Source organism: Astyanax mexicanus, chromosome 19 (assembly GCF_023375975.1).
Source record: "Astyanax mexicanus isolate ESR-SI-001 chromosome 19, AstMex3_surface, whole genome shotgun sequence".
NCBI lineage: Eukaryota > Metazoa > Chordata > Actinopteri > Characiformes > Acestrorhamphidae > Astyanax > Astyanax mexicanus.
Window position 1 is genome coordinate 30,439,509 of NC_064426.1, and position 19,221 is coordinate 30,458,729.

General features: G+C 36.7%; 1 long non-coding RNA gene across 1 annotated transcript; it reads left to right on the forward strand.

Annotated features, from left to right (window-relative positions):
- The first annotated feature begins 5,372 nt into the window (after positions 1-5,372).
- On the forward strand, positions 5,373-18,727 carry LOC111193324 (uncharacterized). Its single transcript, XR_002650428.2, has 4 exons — positions 5,373-5,676; positions 8,213-9,071; positions 14,485-14,737; positions 17,704-18,727. It is a non-coding gene; the product is annotated as an uncharacterized LOC111193324 (long non-coding RNA).
- The last annotated feature ends 494 nt before the right edge of the window (positions 18,728-19,221 follow it).

The following is a 19,221-nucleotide window of genomic DNA, read 5'->3' on the forward strand; positions in this document are numbered from 1 at the left end:
AGAAACCAGAGCCCTACCCTACGCTAAACCACCCTGCTTATACAACTATATATATATTATTACATAAAATATATGTACATTAATTTATTACTCTCTTTCACATATTGTAATTTATTTATTATCCTTCACTTTTGTCATACATTGATTATTATTTTTGTATTTGTTGAATTGTTTGCTTTGGCAACAGTTGTTATTTGCAATTCATGCTAATAAAGCCATTTGAATTTTAATTTGAATTTGAGAGAGATAGAGATAGAGAGAAAGAGGAACGTAAGAACATTAAAGACAATGAAGGAGGAGGAAGGTTAAAGAGAGTGAGTTATTTATAAGATTTAACACAGCATCATTTTTTCCACATATATAAGTGTAATCTACCTTCTTAACACATCAGTAGTGCCGCCATGTTTACATCGCTAACGCTAACATACTAGCCTCTATGAATTATGGGAAAAAGTTAATGTCAAACTTAGTTACATAATCAATTAGCATTTTAAAAAACTATGCATTAAAGTTTCCAGATTAGCTAGCATTTACAGAACTAGCCCAAATCTATTTCCATCACCATAATAGTGCGTAATGTGTTGAGGCTGGGCCAATCGGCTGTGTTTTTTTCTTGTGTACACAATCCCCAGTGAAACTGTGTGTGATGCAGAGGCGACTCTATGTATTAGTTTTAGTGTGGATTGCTTGGAACCGCTGTAATTGAAGTCACAAAAAAAAATAAAAAAATAAACAAAACCAAAAAAACTGATCTTAGTCGCATCTCAATCTCGATGGAGGGCTGGAATAAATTGTTAAGCACCGCCACCAGTAACTGCCTCTCTCTCTTTCTCTCTCTCTCTCTTTCTCGCACGCCGCTCATCCCTGTTCGTGAGTGTGTGTCTGAGAACGAGATTGTCTCGTCATATTTGCAAGTCTGAGTAGCAGCAGAAAGGCCATTATCAGCCCGTAAACATGTAGACTCATCGTGGAGAAAAGCGTTTTAGAGCACAAGCAGCAGCGCATCTTATCATCCCATCCCACTAACACCTATCAGTCCCTATCAATGGATCCCAGATACCTGTTTTCTGCTTTGAGCAACACATTAGCCTGTCTGAGAAGCAGCCTGAGTGGACTGCACACATTACCATTCAAATACTCTTATAAAAAACAACGTTCAGAGCACTGCTTCCTCTCACACCAGACCATCAACTCAGTATGATCACCGTGATCATATAGCCCCATCATTCACTTATATGAATAAAAGAAAATGAGAACATGTGAGCAGCTTGAGTACAGAGCCTATTCAGTTTGTGTGTGTGTGTGTCTGAAAAGTGAAACACTGCTTTCTTCTGAATTAACAAACTGAACAACATACTGAAGCTATAAGCTCTAAATTGTAAATCATTGGCCTCTAACTATAAACGAGTGCATCTCAAAAAATTAGAATATCATTGAAAGGTTTGTTTCAGATTTATTTCAGTAATTCAGTTGAAAATGTTATAGCCTACAGCCAATGAAAACACACAAATCTTGGTTCTTTTTTGGCAGTGTGGGCAGAGTGCCAAGTCCTGCTGGAAAATGAAATCTGCATCTCTATAAAAGTTGTCAGCAGAGGGAAGCATGAAGTGCTGCTGTAAGATTTTTTCCGGGAAAACTCTGCACTGACTTTAGACTTTAGACTTGATAAAACACAGTGGATCAACACCAGTAGATGACATGTCTCTCCAAACAAACCATCACTGATCATCAGTAAATTTTGCATTTCATTTGTAAATCAGGGGACCAGAGTCTGGAGGAAGAGTGGAGAGACACACAGTCCAAACTGCTTGAGCTCTAGTGTGAAGTTTCCACCAATCAGTGATGGTTTGGAGAGACATGTCATCTGCTGGTGTTGATCCACTGTGTTCTACCAAGCATCAAGTCCAAAGTCAGTGCAGAGTTTTCCTGAAAAAATCTGTCCTGAAAAATCAATCACTTCATGATTCCCTCTGCTGACAACTTTTATGGAGATGCAGATTTCATTTTCCAGCAGGACTTGGCACACTGCCCACACTGCCAAAAGCACCAATTGTTCTTGTATACTATTTTAATTGTCTAATCATCTATTCTAATAATCTAGTCATCAACAATACAATAAATAAATAAATAAATAAATAAATATTTGAACCTCCTCGATATTTGACGGTAGTTACTGTGTTTATCTCTTTGTACCCCTCATTCCATTTTTGGTAAACAGTAAAATTATGGGCTTTTCCACAAAGCTCTGTACAGCAGACAGTGTTGGGAAGGTTACTTTTAAAATGTAATCCCTTACAGATTACTGATTACATCACTCAAAATGTAATTTGTAACGTAATCAGTTACATTACTTCAAGTGAGTAACGTAATCTGATTACTTTGGATTACTTTAAATATTGTCATTTTTAAGCCTGAATGAATGTAGCAACCACATATTGCATATTATCCTTTTATTTTTCTTTCCAGTTAACAAATAGATAAACAAATAAAACAGCCTTTTCAATCACTCTATAAAAATACTTATGAAACCATTTCATCAAACAATTTTATGAAACACTTCTATAAATTGATGATAAAACAATTTAAAACCAAACAATGTAACAACTGTAAGCTATCTACTTGCAGGTTTGCCACCACTGTTCATTTTGACAACAAATTTTGATTTAGTCTTAGTCATAGTTTTGTGACGAAAATAGCATTTAGTTTTAGTCACAATTTAGTAATTTAGTCGACTTAGTTTTAGTCGACTTAATGTCATAAGAATACAGTCTACTAAAATTACAGTAAATTTAGTCGACTAAAATGTAAAGGGTGTAAATGTAAATGCTTTTTCATCAGTTCCCTTGAATTATTAACTATACACGTATACGAAATGAAACGTTTAATAACCACTTGAGTAATATTGTTAATGTTTGAATGTGAAATATATTTATATATGATTTAATGTATATTATTATTATTATTATAGGTGTGTGACTATATATATTTTACATTTAAAATTTTGCTCTAGAAATCAGGTCATAAAACAACTGAATAGTTAATTATAGTTTGAACAGAGCTGTAGATGCAAAAACAGCTTTTAAATGATCTAGTTTTATCTCCAGCACTAACCCAGCACACCTACTGGAGCTACTGTCTATAAATGAGATCAGAAACTCACATTCACACACTGTCCTGAAGAGATGCTCTCAGGATGTACTGAGAGACTTCATGAGTTAAAGTGAGAAACTTATGAAAAAAGTGCTGTAAGGAACTTTACACAGACTTTTGGGTTCAGAAATTCACTTATTTTATTTTCGTTATATTATTGAGTTTCTTTCTGACCTGTTCCTGTTTTAACACTAGCTATATCTTTCCCACTGTGAGACTAAACAGATGATCTGATCTTAATGAGTGAGTTCTGTATCAGTTCTGTGTTTTAGTGCACTGCCGAGTTAAACACATCAGCTCATGAAATAACATCAGTATTAAAACGCGGGTCTCTGCATGGAGATCTGTGTGACTCTGGTCTGCAGAAGCTGAAAGATTAGTGGTGTTTTTACCGGAGATGGAGTCGCTCCACGCGGTTTACACGTTATCTTGTTTTTCGCGACGTCAAAGGAGAAATATATCGCCTCTCCCCTCTCCCCTCTCTATCTCTCTCTCTATCTCTCTCTCTCTCTCCCTGCTGAACACTGTCGAGTTAACTTCCAGTCGAGCTCCGTATCGACAGGTTAATTCCCGGGTTTGTAACTGAGCGCGCGGCGCTACTGCAGGAGAGGCGGGTACTGATTGGATGACTACCCCGCTTATCCCGCCTCTCCACCTTCACTAAAGTACCAGTGATTGGATCTCTTCCTAACTGGTCCCTACCTTTCACAGAACTAAATCAGTTCTGATTGGATTTGATCCCTGCCAAACATTTTCGTCTTGTTTTTATTCGTTGACCAAAATGTCAGTTAATTTCGTCTCGTTGTATGTGCGGAGCCGCTGTCTGTCCCTCCTCCCTGTGTGTGTGTGTGCAGCGAGACGGGAGGAGGGGCAGACAGTTCCCTGTCATATCAGAGCGATTTCACACCAAAATGTTATTTGCGTTTTGTCAGTGTTGGAAGAGCAAAAATAGGAAAGTACCGCAATGTAATCCTTTTATTTTAGCAGAGTAACTGTAATCTGATTACCACTTACTGAAGCAGTAACTGTAACGGATTACAGTTACTTATAATTTGTAATCTGATGACGTAACGCCGTTACATGTAATCCGTTACTTCCCAACACTGACTGCAGATGTTTCTGTGTCAGCAGTGGGGATTTAATTAAAATGTTAATGGATAGTTAACGCTGACACTGATGCACCCTGAGCCTGCAGGACAGCTTGAATTTCTTTGGAACTTGCTTGGGGTTGCTTATCCACCATCCGGACCATCCTGTGTTGCAACCTTTCATCAATTTTTCTCTTCCGTCTATGTCCATGGAGATTAGCTACAGCGAGATGGGCTGTAAACGTCTTGGTCATGTTACACACCATGAGCAAAAGAATATCAAGATCTCTGGAGATGGACTTGTAACCTTGGTTTGGTTTTTAAGTGATCTTTCTTTTTTCCATGCTTAGTATGGTACACATAGACACAATGCAAAAATGTAGTCAACTTCTCCTTCTCCTTTTTCTCTGGTTTTAGGTAAGTTTTTTTTATATTGCCCACACCTGTTACCTGCAATAGGTGGGTTTTATACAAGTATCCTATGCTTGAAATTAAGTTATTTACCCACAATGTAAAAATGGTTAAGACCAGGTTCACACTACATGATTGTATGCAAACCACAATGATAATTTGATGATTCTGAAAGAGTAGTAGTTGATGCTCCCATAAGGAGCCATCCATTTTAAAGTAAACTTTGTTTTATTGGTAATTGGAGAAACATATAATTAAGCAGTAAACTGACATAGGACTAAGTTTCTAGGTTCTATAATTAGAAGCCATTCTCACCCTGCGATAAACTGCTCTTAGATCAGAGTGATCCAAAGTCAGGCTTTGGAAATGCGCCAGTTTTAAAGGCTGCATTTATGGAAATGCGCCAGTTCACGGCTCCATTCATGGAAATGCGCCAGTTTTAAAGGATGTGTTCATGAAAATGCACTAGTTTTAAAGGCTCCATTCACGGTTATCATGCTGCTACACATGGATCCATTGTCCTATCTGCAAATCACGGGACGGTCTGTCTAATCATTGACTAGGCGTAGCAGGAGGGGTATTAAAGGCCAGCCTCAAGCGATCTTCTAAAGAAGGTCTTTCCAAACAATCAATGCCTGTCTTTTTTCTCATATTTCCTGGTAAGGCAAGTTGGAGTGGAACAATCGGCACAGAAAGCGAGAGTTTCTCAGAAAGTTATGTATGAATGACGTGGGAATGTTGGGTCATGGTTCTGTCTAAAGTAGCACTGGAGAGCGAGAGACAGTGGGGGACAGTAAGGGTGGAAAGATGGGACTGAGCTGGTGTAAAACGTCCAGTCCGTGCTCCAGTCCCGGGCTGCTTGCTGACCGCTGCTGCGACGTCTGCTGCCAGTTGTGTCTGGACGGCTGCTGCAGTATATGTGCCCACGACTGCCGATACACCTTCTGGTTCATGTGCACCAGACTGGCCAGCTACTGCCTAGATCTCAACAGCTCGGAGGAGTCCCCGAGAACCCAACGTACAGAACGTGAGTACAGTCAATATCACTATATAATATGTATGTCCCTTTTGTAATAATTGAGTTTCATCTGTTACCATTGGCAGCTTCTTTTCCATTTACTTTTGGCACTAAGTATCGATTTGCTTACTGACTCTGTCCTCCAGTCAGTAAAAATTTGTCAGTTAGAGCATTTATTTGCAGAAAATGAGAAATGACTGAAAAAACAAAAAAATGCAGAGCTTTCAGACCTCAAATAATGCAAAAAAAAAACAGTTCATATTCATAAAGTTTTAAAAGTTTTAAGAGTTGGTTTTTAATCACAGTTTTCATGCATCTTGGCATGTTCTCCTCCACCAATCTTACACACTGCTTTTGGATAACTTTATGCTACTCACTCCTGGTGCAAAAATTCAAGCAGTTCAGCTTAGTATGATTACTTGTGATCATCTATCTTCCTCTTGATTATATGCCAGAGGTTTTCAATTTAGTAAAAATCTAAGAAACTCATATTTTTTTGGTGATCTCTTATATTTTTCCAGAGCTGTTAAACTCTGTTTTGGCTATGTGCTTTTCTGTTCATTATATAATAGCATTTTTTTTTCCATATAATTTAACATGAGTGTTTGAAATCTATGTTTTCGTTGAAATCAAAGAGAAGACCATAACATTTAAAGTAGTAGTTATTGTTCAAAGCTGCAAACTGAAAAACATCAATTAAATTAACTTAAGGCATAGTCCCTTTTTTTTGTTATAAGTTTTATGTTGAATTAATTTAAAGGCACTTATTCAGCTTATCATATATATATTTTTTTACATCAGTGTCGTCACAATCATCACAGTGCTTTATTTTCAAAGGAACTGAAGACACTTTTTACTGAATGTTCAGCTATTTATAGTATTAATTTCTCTACTCTTAATATTTATCATTCTGTCTTAGTTTTAGTTAAACAAAATGTGTCTTTGAAACAGAACAAGGTCATCACGACCAATTTAAAGTGTTTGCAAAAAAAAAAAAAGCAAAATCTGCAGTTGTTTTTGCATTGCTTTGAGGGCCAGGAGGCAGAGTATTGTGATAATGACCCGTTTAAAAATATTGAACGGAGACTGCTGACTAGCGCTGGAGTTAAAGTTTACTCACTGCTGTCCTGACTTCAACCTTTAAGTACATGGAGCTGTGGGCTATCACTTTGCTACGGCTGCTTCAGGGCTAGTGCAGCTTAAGTTCGCTAAGATTTTCTTCTCACACACACACACATATATATATATATATATATATATATCAAAGGTCTGTGTATGTGTATGTAGTTGTGCATCTCACAATTAGAGCAACATTGAAAAGTTACTTTATTTCAGTAATTCAGTTCAAAATATGAATCTCATATATTATATAGATTTATTACAAACAGAGTGATCTATTTTAAGTGTTTATTTCTGTTATTACAGCCAATGAAAACCCAACAATCAGTGTCTCAGAAAATTAGAATATCATATAAGACCATATATAAGACCAAGTCCTGCTGGAAAATGAAATCCTCATCTCCATAAAAGTCATCAGCATAGGGAAGCATGAAGTGCTGCTGTAGGATTTTCTGGGAAAAGACTGCACTGACTTTAGACTTGATACTTGATAGAACACAGTGGACCAACACCAGCAGAAGACATGGCTTATTTGCTTACTAAATAATTCCATATGTTTTTCTGGTATTGTATATGTGTGTATTTATTAGGGCTGTCAACGGTAAAGATTTAATGCATGTGATTAATTTAATGCAAGTTGATTATGCCACCAAGTTTGACCTCCGCCCCCTGCCTAATGCACAGATTATTATTTATTTTTTTTTTTTTTGGAGCGGTTTGCTTGTGATGATCTGGTCTCAATCCACTGATAAGGCACAGTTTAATCTGATAGATTAGCCAGATAATATACTGCTATGAACAAACACTGTCTCTGCTGCTCCATGCTGTTTACACACTAAGTGTGCTATGAGCAGTGTTTAAAATTTCTTACATTCTCTCTTTCATTTGCATTTAAATATCCAGTAAAAAAAATATTTACTAAGAAGAACAAGTGCAACGGTCACGTAGGGAGGTGGAGATGATGGACGTAAGTGCAGATATAAACTTTAATCATTTTAAACAGTAAACTCCAGTAAATAAAACAGAAAGCAAACACAAGAAAACACAAATCAAAAATACAAGACTGAAATAACAAAAATAACTAAGGTGGAGACAGAACAACAACAAAACAATGGCATGTGCTCAAAAAAAAAAACACATGGCTGGAAACACAGACAGGAAAACAGAGCAGAAGCACATAGAACCAAAAGTGGAAAAAACACTGGACAGCAGAGGCTTATATGTGACAGCAACAAATCGCAGATAATCGCAGAATATTGTTGTAATTAATCGGATTAGATTTTTAATCAATTGACGCCACTAGTACAAAACAAAAATAAAAATACAAACATAACTCACAAGTATAGTAGATGTGTCTTTACTGTATATTTACAGAAGAAAGAGCAGAAACATATAAACTCTTTTCTTTTGTCTTGTGCGTGTGTAGATGCTCTGAATGAAGAACATGTCATTTGGGTTGCTGAGGACGTGAGGAACTGAGGAGCTACAGTATTTCTGGGAGCTGTTGGTCCAGATGGATGCTCATCTCTCAGCTTTCACCTCTCTCTCTCTCTGTTTCTTTCTCTCTGTTTCTCTCTCTCTCTCTCTCTCTCTTTCTCTCTATCTCTTTTTCTATTCTCTATCTCCCTGGATTCAACACAATTAATTTATGAACATCTTCTATGAACATTCCTGAAGAGCTGAAGAGACTCAAATACAGTATTTCCTCTATAAATATAAAAAAAATACACTGTACAGTAAATCTGTGTGACTTTACCTGGCCCTGTAATATATATATGCATACACTGTATATTTACTGTATATTGTATAGTCACACTCTTTGTGGATCTGAGGATAATATCCGACTTACACTGCTCACACCTTTGGAAATGATTCCTCCTGCTTGCGTTCGCGCAGCTCCTTGGGATGACCTACAAATGATGAAAGTGTTTTGTTTTTCTTTTCTGGCTGGTAAAGCAAGAGAACTCGTACGCAAGCTCCTCTGACATGCGAGGACCTCAGAAATGCGGCTGTTCGACAGGGACGGGCTGGAAAAACCTGAATGCACACCCACGGGAGCGCACCGGCGCTCATCTCCAGATGAAATTAGACAGGTGTTTGGTTCCATTCTGTGAGTGAAAGAGGGCCACTGCCCCGAAGACTGGCTCTGTCAACAGCCGAGACAACAGGAAGACAGCTACAGCTCAATCCCACACAGCCAGAAAAAAGGAATATATATCTTTTGCGATCGTATTCGGAGCACATTTTGAAGGGTGGAAGAGGAGACAGCGCAGAAAGCTTGTGAGGTAAATAAAGACTATTTGATGAGGCTCAGCTATTATTGTGTTCCCTCTGTCCTCGGTTCCGGTGACAGCGCCGTGATTGAAGGTTTTAATTCCGGCTAATTCGGTTTCTTAAAAAAGAATAACAACCACCCGGGCCTATAAGAAAGATTGGAGGAAAAAAATAAAGGACATAAAACTGTGAGTAGGAGAAGGTACATTAGATTGAAAGTGCGACGCTGTTTGGTAATTTGATCCCTCGTTCCTTCGGCCTTCACTTTTCTTTTATCGTTTGCTTCTTTGGGTGAGGGCAGAAGGAAAGCATTCTGGTTGGACTGCTATACTGTATACTGCTATTTACATTCAATGTAGCACAGAATCTGTTGTAAAATACATAATGATCATTTGTTAACACATTATCTATCACAGTTTCATTCCCTTTCAAAACAAGCCGTTTAAAGGATCTGTCACTTTTAGACAAAAAAAATATATATATATACAGTATGTATATATATATATATATATACATATATATATATATATATGCTATTAATATAATGCTAATAAACGCCTAAAATAGATCCCTCTGTGTGTAAATTCACTTTTTGAACTAAATTCACAGAAACCCGCCGTGGATCCAATTGATGGCAGTGTCTGCAGCCCCCCACCCCCCCCCCCCCCCCCCCGCAGCGCTATGATAATAAAGTTGTTAGCCGGGAGCGAAAGTTAATGACTCAGATCCAAAGAGTAAGACAGGTGACTGGGCGAGGTGGCTCCGTTCGCAGGGTAGCGCTCTGTTTTTAATGGTTATGTGTGCTGTGACTTGTGAGTCATGAAATGGAAAGGAGAGGAAAGTACTGAAGGAGGTGACGGCACCCAAAAAAAAAAAAAAAAAAATTACAAAACTATGACTCGGCCTGAAATCGCGCCCCTTTCGCTGGATACTGCGCTATTTTCAGACTTGTTATTTTATTGTGTGGCGTCTACAACATCCAGAGCGGTTTCTCAATCCCACGCTGCATTGTCAAAAAAGGTATTTCACACACTGTATACCCATAATGCAGTGTGTCATGTGGTTTGACATGCCACTACGCTCGAATGGAAGAGCTGGAAAAGTTTTTTTTTTTGATAAATCTGTAAATTGTGGAAACATACGTTAGTGTGCAGAGGTTTGACGCACCTGAGAACTTTATTTTTGGCGTTAATAAGCATATTTCACCATAAAAGCTGCAGTACCAAAAATTAGATTTACAGTAGCGAGAAAAAGTATTTGCAACCTATAGATTTCTTCTGTTTTTGCCATACTTTTGTTATACTTTATTTTTTCAGATTTTTATAAACAAACTTTAATATCAATGCAAATATATCCTGAGTAAAAAGTATAAAAAACACTTTTTTATATGATGATTTAATTTATTAAGAGAAAAAGTGTGTGAAAAAGTGTTTGCCCCCATAAATTAACTGTGATTAATCACATTTTTGGAAAGCTGAGTTCATTTTCACTACTAACCAGAACTAGGCCTGATTACTGCCAGACCTGTATAAACAAGAAATCACTTAGTCAAACAATGAATCATCTAGAACCTGTCTGATAACATGAGGTAGATAAAAGACCTCAAAAAGCAACAAAAACATTGAGAATTTTTTTATTTAAGTTATTAATCATCTATCACTCTGGAAAAGATTACAAAGTCATTTCTTAAGCTTTGGGACTCAAGACGACCACAGTAAGAGCCATTATTCAAAAATGGAGAAAACCTGGAACAGTTGTGAACTTTCCGGCTGAAATTTCTCCAAAAGGGCATGGACAACTCATCCAGGAGGTCACAAAAGAACCCAGAACAACATTTAATGAACTGCAGGTCTCACTTGCCTCAGTTAAAATCAGTGTTAATGATTCAATAATAAGATAGAGTCTGGTCAAAAATAGCATTCATAGGTATTTATTAATAAATAACATCTTGATGATCCTGAGGACTTTGGGTTAATATTCTTTGGACTTATGCGACAAAACTAGAACTTTTAAATCTTTAAATCTGGCGTAAGTTTAACACATAACTTCAAGAAAAGAACATCAACAACATACGTTTTCACACCACTGTAAATCTGTGTTTGAATTGATCATGTGATCACCAATCAAAGTGTTACCTTAGAGTACGGCTTGGGAATGCCCACAACTGTATAAGTTATGAGGTGTTATCTTGTGAGTGAGGCTGAACATTTGAGGCTGTCCAGTGTCACATGTGTACCAGGAAAAAAAAACAGAGTATATAGTGCTAATCACAGTGTGTGGGAATGATGGTGACCGGCAGCATCTGGCCTGAACCGTCCATGCAAACATACACATACTCAAGCTACTCTGGCAAAAATCACATCTACATTCAATGCAATAGACCCAACACACACATATATATATATATATATATATATATATATATATATATATATATATATATATATATATATATATATATATTCCACAGGACAGTGCAGTACTACTGTAGCTTCTGTAGCACATGGCAAAAGTCATGGGACCCAACCCTATTTCCAGTCCAGTGTGTTTTGGCATGCGAGTGTTAAAGATGCATTTAAAGATTGTTTGTTAACAATTTCTATGAATGTAATCTCTATAAGGCTCTATAAACATGCTCATAACACATTATAATGCATTCATAAGGCGTTATAAACATGGCTTTACATATTTATAAAAATATATGTATTATTATGCATCAGGAATTGTGATCGTAATGCATCGTTAGCTGCGTTTATAAAAAGTTATATGTCAATACCAATAAACTAAATGACTAAAAAAAGCTGCAAACTTATAAACACACCCTGTATAATGCTATAAATATATATTTTAACCACTCATGATTTATTTATCACTTGTCTTGAATATAATAATAGTTATAGACACTTATAATGTATTATAACAGTTCTTTGTGTGCTCCAAATAAAGAGACAGACTATAGATATATACTATTTTAACATACATATTACTGCTTATAATGTATTATGATCACAAAACATAATGCATAATAAACATGGCTATAATATGGGTTTTGCATTTTTGTAGATATTTATAGCCATGTTTATAATGCCTTATGAAAGCATCATAATATGTTATGAACCTCAATATACTGTAGAGTTTGGGTCCAAAGTTCTCCTGCATTAACAACTGACAAACCAAAGCATTTGTGCAGGATCGTTTAAGTTAAATAAACTATTACTGCCCAAATATTATAGATGATATATTCTAATTGTCTCAGGTGCCTGAAACCTCTACACAGTACTGTAGTATACGAATAAATGATGACATAGAGGTAACTGAAGTTTTCCTAGACATGTTAGGAGTGGTAACAGCTGTAAGGAAGGGTGGAGAGTAATTTCAGCTATTCATAAATGGACCTCCACCCACTCCACCCATTCCACCCAGTTTCTGGTGATTCTCCACCCAGTTTCTTACACACACACACATTCAAATTAAGTTCGAATTCAGAAATCCTCACAACCAATTTTACAGTCCAATTTATCATGCATTCTTTATTCCAGCACCCTGCGTTGATTTTTTATCTCCCCTCAAACATACAAGTATATACTATTATTTTAATTTACACCACTAATATACATATAATTGCATTTTACATTTCTTACATTCATTCTTTTATGAACATTTAAATATCCACTATAATAATTTAAGTCTGAAGAAAAACAAATGCGATTAATCGCAGTTAATCACAGAACTTTGTTGTGATTAATCGGATTAAAATTTTTTAATCGATTGACACCACTAGTTTTAACCCTTTTAGATCCTGCATTCATTATTCATCAATGGACATCATGATCATATATTTTCTTTATTTTTAAATGTTATGTTCCACATAACACTATTTGAGAGCTGTTGTTCATCAGAATAGACCAGGAAACAGTAACTTGGCCCCAGCCACTGCACTGGAAAAACAGTGGTACTTGAGCTATTGAGGCGAAGTAACTGCTAATTTTTACTATTTTAGAGTGATTTTTACTGTTTAGGGATGGTTTACGAAATGAAGAGGTCAATATGAAATACAAAATATTACATACAGGCTTAAAAGGGAATGGAAATAAAAAAAACTATTAAATATTTTAGTGTATTATAGATTGAATAGTAGAATATTAGAGTCTTCTTTTCTGTGCATTACAGACAGAAAACAGCATTCTACCATTTTATTCATCACTGGAGAGAAATCAGGTCTGAAAGGGTTAAATGAAAAGTCAACTTATTAGTGTACAAAATCTGTATTTATACTCTTCCCATTATCAAAATCTCTTCTTTACATCATGAATGTTCTTCATTATAGTAAAGTGTTCTTTGCAGTTTCTTTTTATTGACATCTCTGCAGTTTATTTTCTGTTTTGATTATACATTAATGTAGTTGTCCATATGGCAAGTATTAAATAGTAGTATACGTATGTGTTTCACTCAGCTGCTCTATAAATAATTACTTAAAGCTAATGCATAAACCTTGTTTGTCAGGGTAACACACAATTACGAGCCAATATAACTATAGTATATAAAACTATTTAAGTACTCTGGATCTTGCCATCAGCTGTCGGAGCCCTGAGAGAGCACAATTGGCCTTGCTCTCTCTGGGTGGGTAGATGGCACTCTTTTCCCTCATCACTTCTAAAGGTGATGTTGATCAGCACAAGGCGTCTGTGAGCTGATGTGTCAGAACCGAGTCGCTGCGCATTCCTCCGAGTGGAAATGCTTCATCAGCAGCAGTTCAAAAAGAGGTGGTGGCTGACTTCAAATGTATCGGAGGAGGCATATGCTAGTCTTCACCCTCCTTGCATGGGGCCATTACTAATGATAGGGAGGGCTGGGTGATTGGCCTTGTAAATTGGGGAGAAAATAGGATAAAAATTTGCTATATACATATATGTTTTTTTTTAATGGGCTAGTGATACCCCTTTTCAGAATACATGAAGGTACTGCAAAAATCTGGACCAAAAGAAAAAAGTTCCCTAGAGGCAGTATATGAACAACTGTTATATACAACCCTTCAACGTAGTCACATAAGCTTCTGGATCTTTGCACCCGTGCCAGTAGCTATTTTGTGATCTATATTTTTAAGAGTTTCTAGTGTCCATTCCAGGTTGAAACAGCAGAGCCCAAAGCCCGTCAGGCAGCATGAGGCTAATTGTCCTTGAAGCTCAGAAACGGAAACAGAACTCTTTATGGGTTATGGGTGTTCGCCAGAGGCCGCTGTATGTTAGCGGTGTGAAGATAGCGGCTCGATGATCCATACAGCATCGACCAATTTCCATATCATTTAATGACAATGAAAGGATGCTGTGAGATACCGGCACAGAATTAGCATCGATCGCCTCTCTGTGCCCATGAGTCCGTATGTCACTCGCCGTCTCCTTCTCTCTCTCTCTCTCTTTCCCGCAGGCTGGAGCTGGGACGCCGGCCATGGAGGAGGATTATATGAAGCAGGGCCACCCCGACGTCGTTAGGCAGCAGCACACGAGCAACGTGGCCGCGGGCCAGTCAGCTGATAAGAAGCGCTCGGATTCCGGGCAGAACGGCTGCGTGCGGTGCTGCCTGCAGACCAAGAACTGCCTGATGAGCCCAGAGTGCGGCCGAGCTCTCAGCATCGCCAGTGTCATCTCAACGTGCGGCATGTGCATCCGCATGTGGACGTGTAAGTGCAGAAACTGTGGGCCATTCATGAGGGTGACTGAATTATCCAGGGGTTGGACAATGAAACTAAAAAAACACCTGTCATTTTAGTTTGGGAGGTCTCATGGCTAAATTGGAGCAGCCTGGTGGCCAATCTTAATTAATTGCACATTGCAACATTGAACCAGTAAGAGCAGAGTGTGTTCAATTCAATTAGCAGGGTAAGAGCACAGTTATGCTCAAAATATTGCAATGCACACAATGTTATGGGTGACATACCAGAGTTCAAAAGAGGACAAATTGTTGGTGCACGTCTTGCTGGAGCATCTGTGACCAAGACAGCAAGTCTTTGTGATGCATCAAGAGCCACGGTATCCAGGGTAATGTCAGCATACCACCAAGAAGGACAAACCACATCCAACAGGATTAACTGTGGATGCTGTAAGAGGAAGCTGTCTGAAAGGGATGTTCGGGTGCTAGCCTGGATTGTATCCAAAAAACATAAAACCACGGCTGCCCAAATCACGGCAGAATTCAATGTGCACCTCAACTCTCCTGTTTCCACCAGAACTGTCCGTCACCACAATAAATTATTGTGGTCTAAAACCAGGTGTTTCAGTTTCATTGTCTAACCCCTATTTATATATAAGGTGGACTATTTATGAACGTCTATTTTCTGGTCTATTTCCAAATATAAATTGCACTGGATTATAAGGTGCATTAACCGACACTAATAAGGATGCCTACATCAAAGTGAGCAAGGGTGTCGCCATGTTTCCTTCTAATAGGGTAAATAAAGTAAATAAGACTGTAATTCTTTTAAAAAAACTTTTCTTTTAAAGACAAACGAGTGCTGAAAATTAATCCACACAGATTTCTCACATGACCACTGTTCATTTGGGATATTTTTACTTTGAGTAGACCTCCATTTATTTATAGTAAGCTTAGATTTCCAATATTTTGTATAAGGGTCCATTTTCAGTGAAGTTTCTCCAGCACTAAGGCTGGGTGCAGCAGCATTAGCATTATCCGCTAATCGCAGTCCAGTATACTTGCTTCTGAACGGCAAAAGAGCTAGCACTGTGTTTAGCAGCTAATGCTAATGCTATTGCTGCTGAACACGGCCTCAGTGCTGGAGAAACTTCACTGAAACACTTTTATAACGCTGTACTTCAGCCGAGTGGCTTTACCGGTCCTTACAACCTGACTGGTAAAATTCATATAAAAGACGCACTGGATTATAAGGCGCACTGTCGATTTTTGGGAAAATTAACGCATTTTAAGTGCACATTCAAGTCCGAAAAATAAGGTAGAATGGAAACAATTGTTGGCATTTGTCCAACAAGTAGAAATGTCATGAAGAATAGACCAATAGAAAGGGTTTTGAAGATTTTAATTAGTAAATTGTAAATTGAATAGGAAACAACAAACAATAAGAAGGCACACTTAAATGTCTAATTACAGGGTAAATAAAACATACAATTTATATAATATAAAGTCCAACTTTATAATAAGTGTCTCTAATAACTGTGTAGCTACACATAGTTACACAATTCATGTAATAACAGTGTAACTACTGTTGAGGTGTACAGTGTTACCGATTGATTACAGTTATGCAAGTTATTATTTATGAATATCAGTGTTTCTTATACATGGCAGAATATTTTTGTCAATTTTCCATGATAAAATCTGATTTCTTTTAAGCATTTAAAATCAATCGCAGTCCTAATTACATTACCAGACAAGAATTGTAGATTGATGATATATGTGAAAGTACCAAATAATTGCACACAAGTCAAAATTGACACTGACAGAAGTATGCCGTAACATAACATTCATAATGTATCTATTACAATGCACAGTTCACCAGTAGTTACACTGTTGTTACATAATTGGTAATATGTAACTACACAGTTATAAAATTAAATGAAATTAACAATTAACAATATGGTTGCATATCTCATGATGTTATATTTTATTGGAGATCGCTCTGCTTTTCTGTAAACTGTAAACACGAGTTTCAACATTCTCAGTCACAAAGCTTCAATAATTTGAGTTTAAGTACTGTAATTGTACTTCTAATTGTCTACACAAATGTAATGTTAATTAATGGGGACATGCCAGTCTAACCTTAAATTAATCTAGTAGAATATTAAATTCTTACTATTTCTGCATGGGTTTCTGTGCTTTAATTCGTTTTTTTGAAGCTCCATGACAGAAAAATCAGCATAAATGTAGCTGCAGCCACACTATTTTCTCAATTCTTCTTCAGTTTATGTGTATTAGGCAAAACAACAGCACCACCAGTGAACAGGAGCTGTAGTGTGAGTCATACAATATGAGCAAAAGTAAATACTGTGCAAATGTTCCAAATTTCTTGAGGTAAACTTAGAGCCACAATACAGAAGTTAGAGGCATTTTTAAACTTTTAACATCGCCATGATCCAGCTGGTTTGAAAGTACTTTTGCTGATACCAAATATTAACCAGAGAATGATACCAATGTTAATTAATCAATACATACATATGCTGGCAAAACATGTAAGGATAACTTACTTACAGGTAAGCAAATGCTTTAAATAACTTTGTTCAATACCTTTTATAGATGTAATGCTGTGAACTCATTTTGAAAGTATATACTGTATTTATGGGTGCATACATAACCAATGAGTTTCCTACAGCTAGTATGTAAGCATTTGACGTAGATACGCTCTTTTCAAGCAGCAGGTTCTCTATTCAGTCCTTTTACCTTTTAGCCCTAGTACCCTCTGTTTTTGATTCATTGTTATAATGGTGTAATACTCTGTTATCTGAACTAGAAAAAATGTGTGACTGATGAACTCAACTCATGTTCTCTGTTCTGAAGTCTGTCTTCCTGTCTGTCACTTCTGAACTCTGTCATTTTCTTTCATTTGGGCTTTCAGTAATCTAAAGTCTGCTGTTCTGTCCATCAGTTCTAAAGCCTGTCATTTTCTCTCACTTTTCACAGAGATTTCCACTCATTGATGAATCCAGACAAGTCTTCTGGTGGAGGCCACACTGGAAAAGAACAAAAATCTAAAGGTTGCATGACAATGGAATGTGTGCCATCTATACCAGCTCAGTACCACACCCTCACATTAGGCCCCACCCTGCATTTATCACAGAGCTGCTATTGTTCAAACCTGACGGGACACACCTGAACATTCTAACCCATTATTTAACTCTGTATGTAAGACCAACATGTCTCCCACACTTTTATTACCACATTACTGTCATAATTAACTTTATCTTAACTTTATTTCAGAGGCTTCAGAATAGAACTCTGTTTAAAAATCTTTGTATACTGACTTCCATTGAAAGTTGAGGCCTTTTTTTTTCTTTCTTCTATAAAGTTACAGTTAGGGGATTAGGGGATTGATTGTGTATTTGCTTGACTGTTTTTCAATTTTTAAAGTTTGGCTTGAATACAAATATGAGTAAATATATTTCTGTTAGTCACAAAAATCTTGTATTAAATTTTGTACTAATTAAAATTTTAGGCATAAGCATAAAAGTATGACAATTTCTTTACATTGTGTCAAAATGTCATGATGAAGCAACCAATCGAAATGCTCCAAAATAAATGAAAGTAAAACCCCTGTATACTGACTTCAGTTGAACGTTTTCACCTGTAAAATTGCTGATGCATCATTTTTTTTGTACCAGACCACTAAAACAATTTCATTCCAAAATTATGGTTTGTTAACACATTTAGCACATTTGTTAGCACATTTATTTTAAAGGTTGACATGGCTGATCTATTTTAAAGTAGCCAACTCTCAATAAATTTGACATATATGTGACAAATATAAGTGTCTGTTATACAAAATGTTGTACTTCGATCTTAGTTTTTTACTTTTTGAGCATGAGACAAAATACATTGTATATATATATATATATATATATATATATATATATATATATATATAATCCAACATAACTTATATAAGCAAATATCTACACTGACTTCCATTAAAAAGTTAAAAAAGAAATTGGTTGTGAATTTATTTAAAAGTGATAGTTTTCAATGTTATATATATGTGCCACACACACATTCGGGTATATGCTGATATATGAGTTTTTTAATTTGGTAAAATCATGGCATTATTTCAATTCAATTCAATTCAATTCAATTTTATTTATATAGCGCTTTTTACAACAAAGGTTGTCACAAAGCCGCTTTACAGGAAAAACAGGTCCACGCCTCTTATGAGCAGCACCACAGAGATGCCAATTTTATGGTGACACAGTGGCAAGGAAAAACTCCCTTTAAGAGGAAGAAACCTTGGAAGGAACCAAGACTCAGTCCGAGGAACCCATCCTACTCGGGTCGACCCGCTCAGTACAAACAAACAACAAACAAATAACAGAACAAAAACAGTACAGAGAATTAATGTGAACTATGGCTAATATAACAGGTACTAATTTATGAATATAAGAATGTGATGGGCACAAACTATAGAGCTATGGCTAATACAGAAACAGA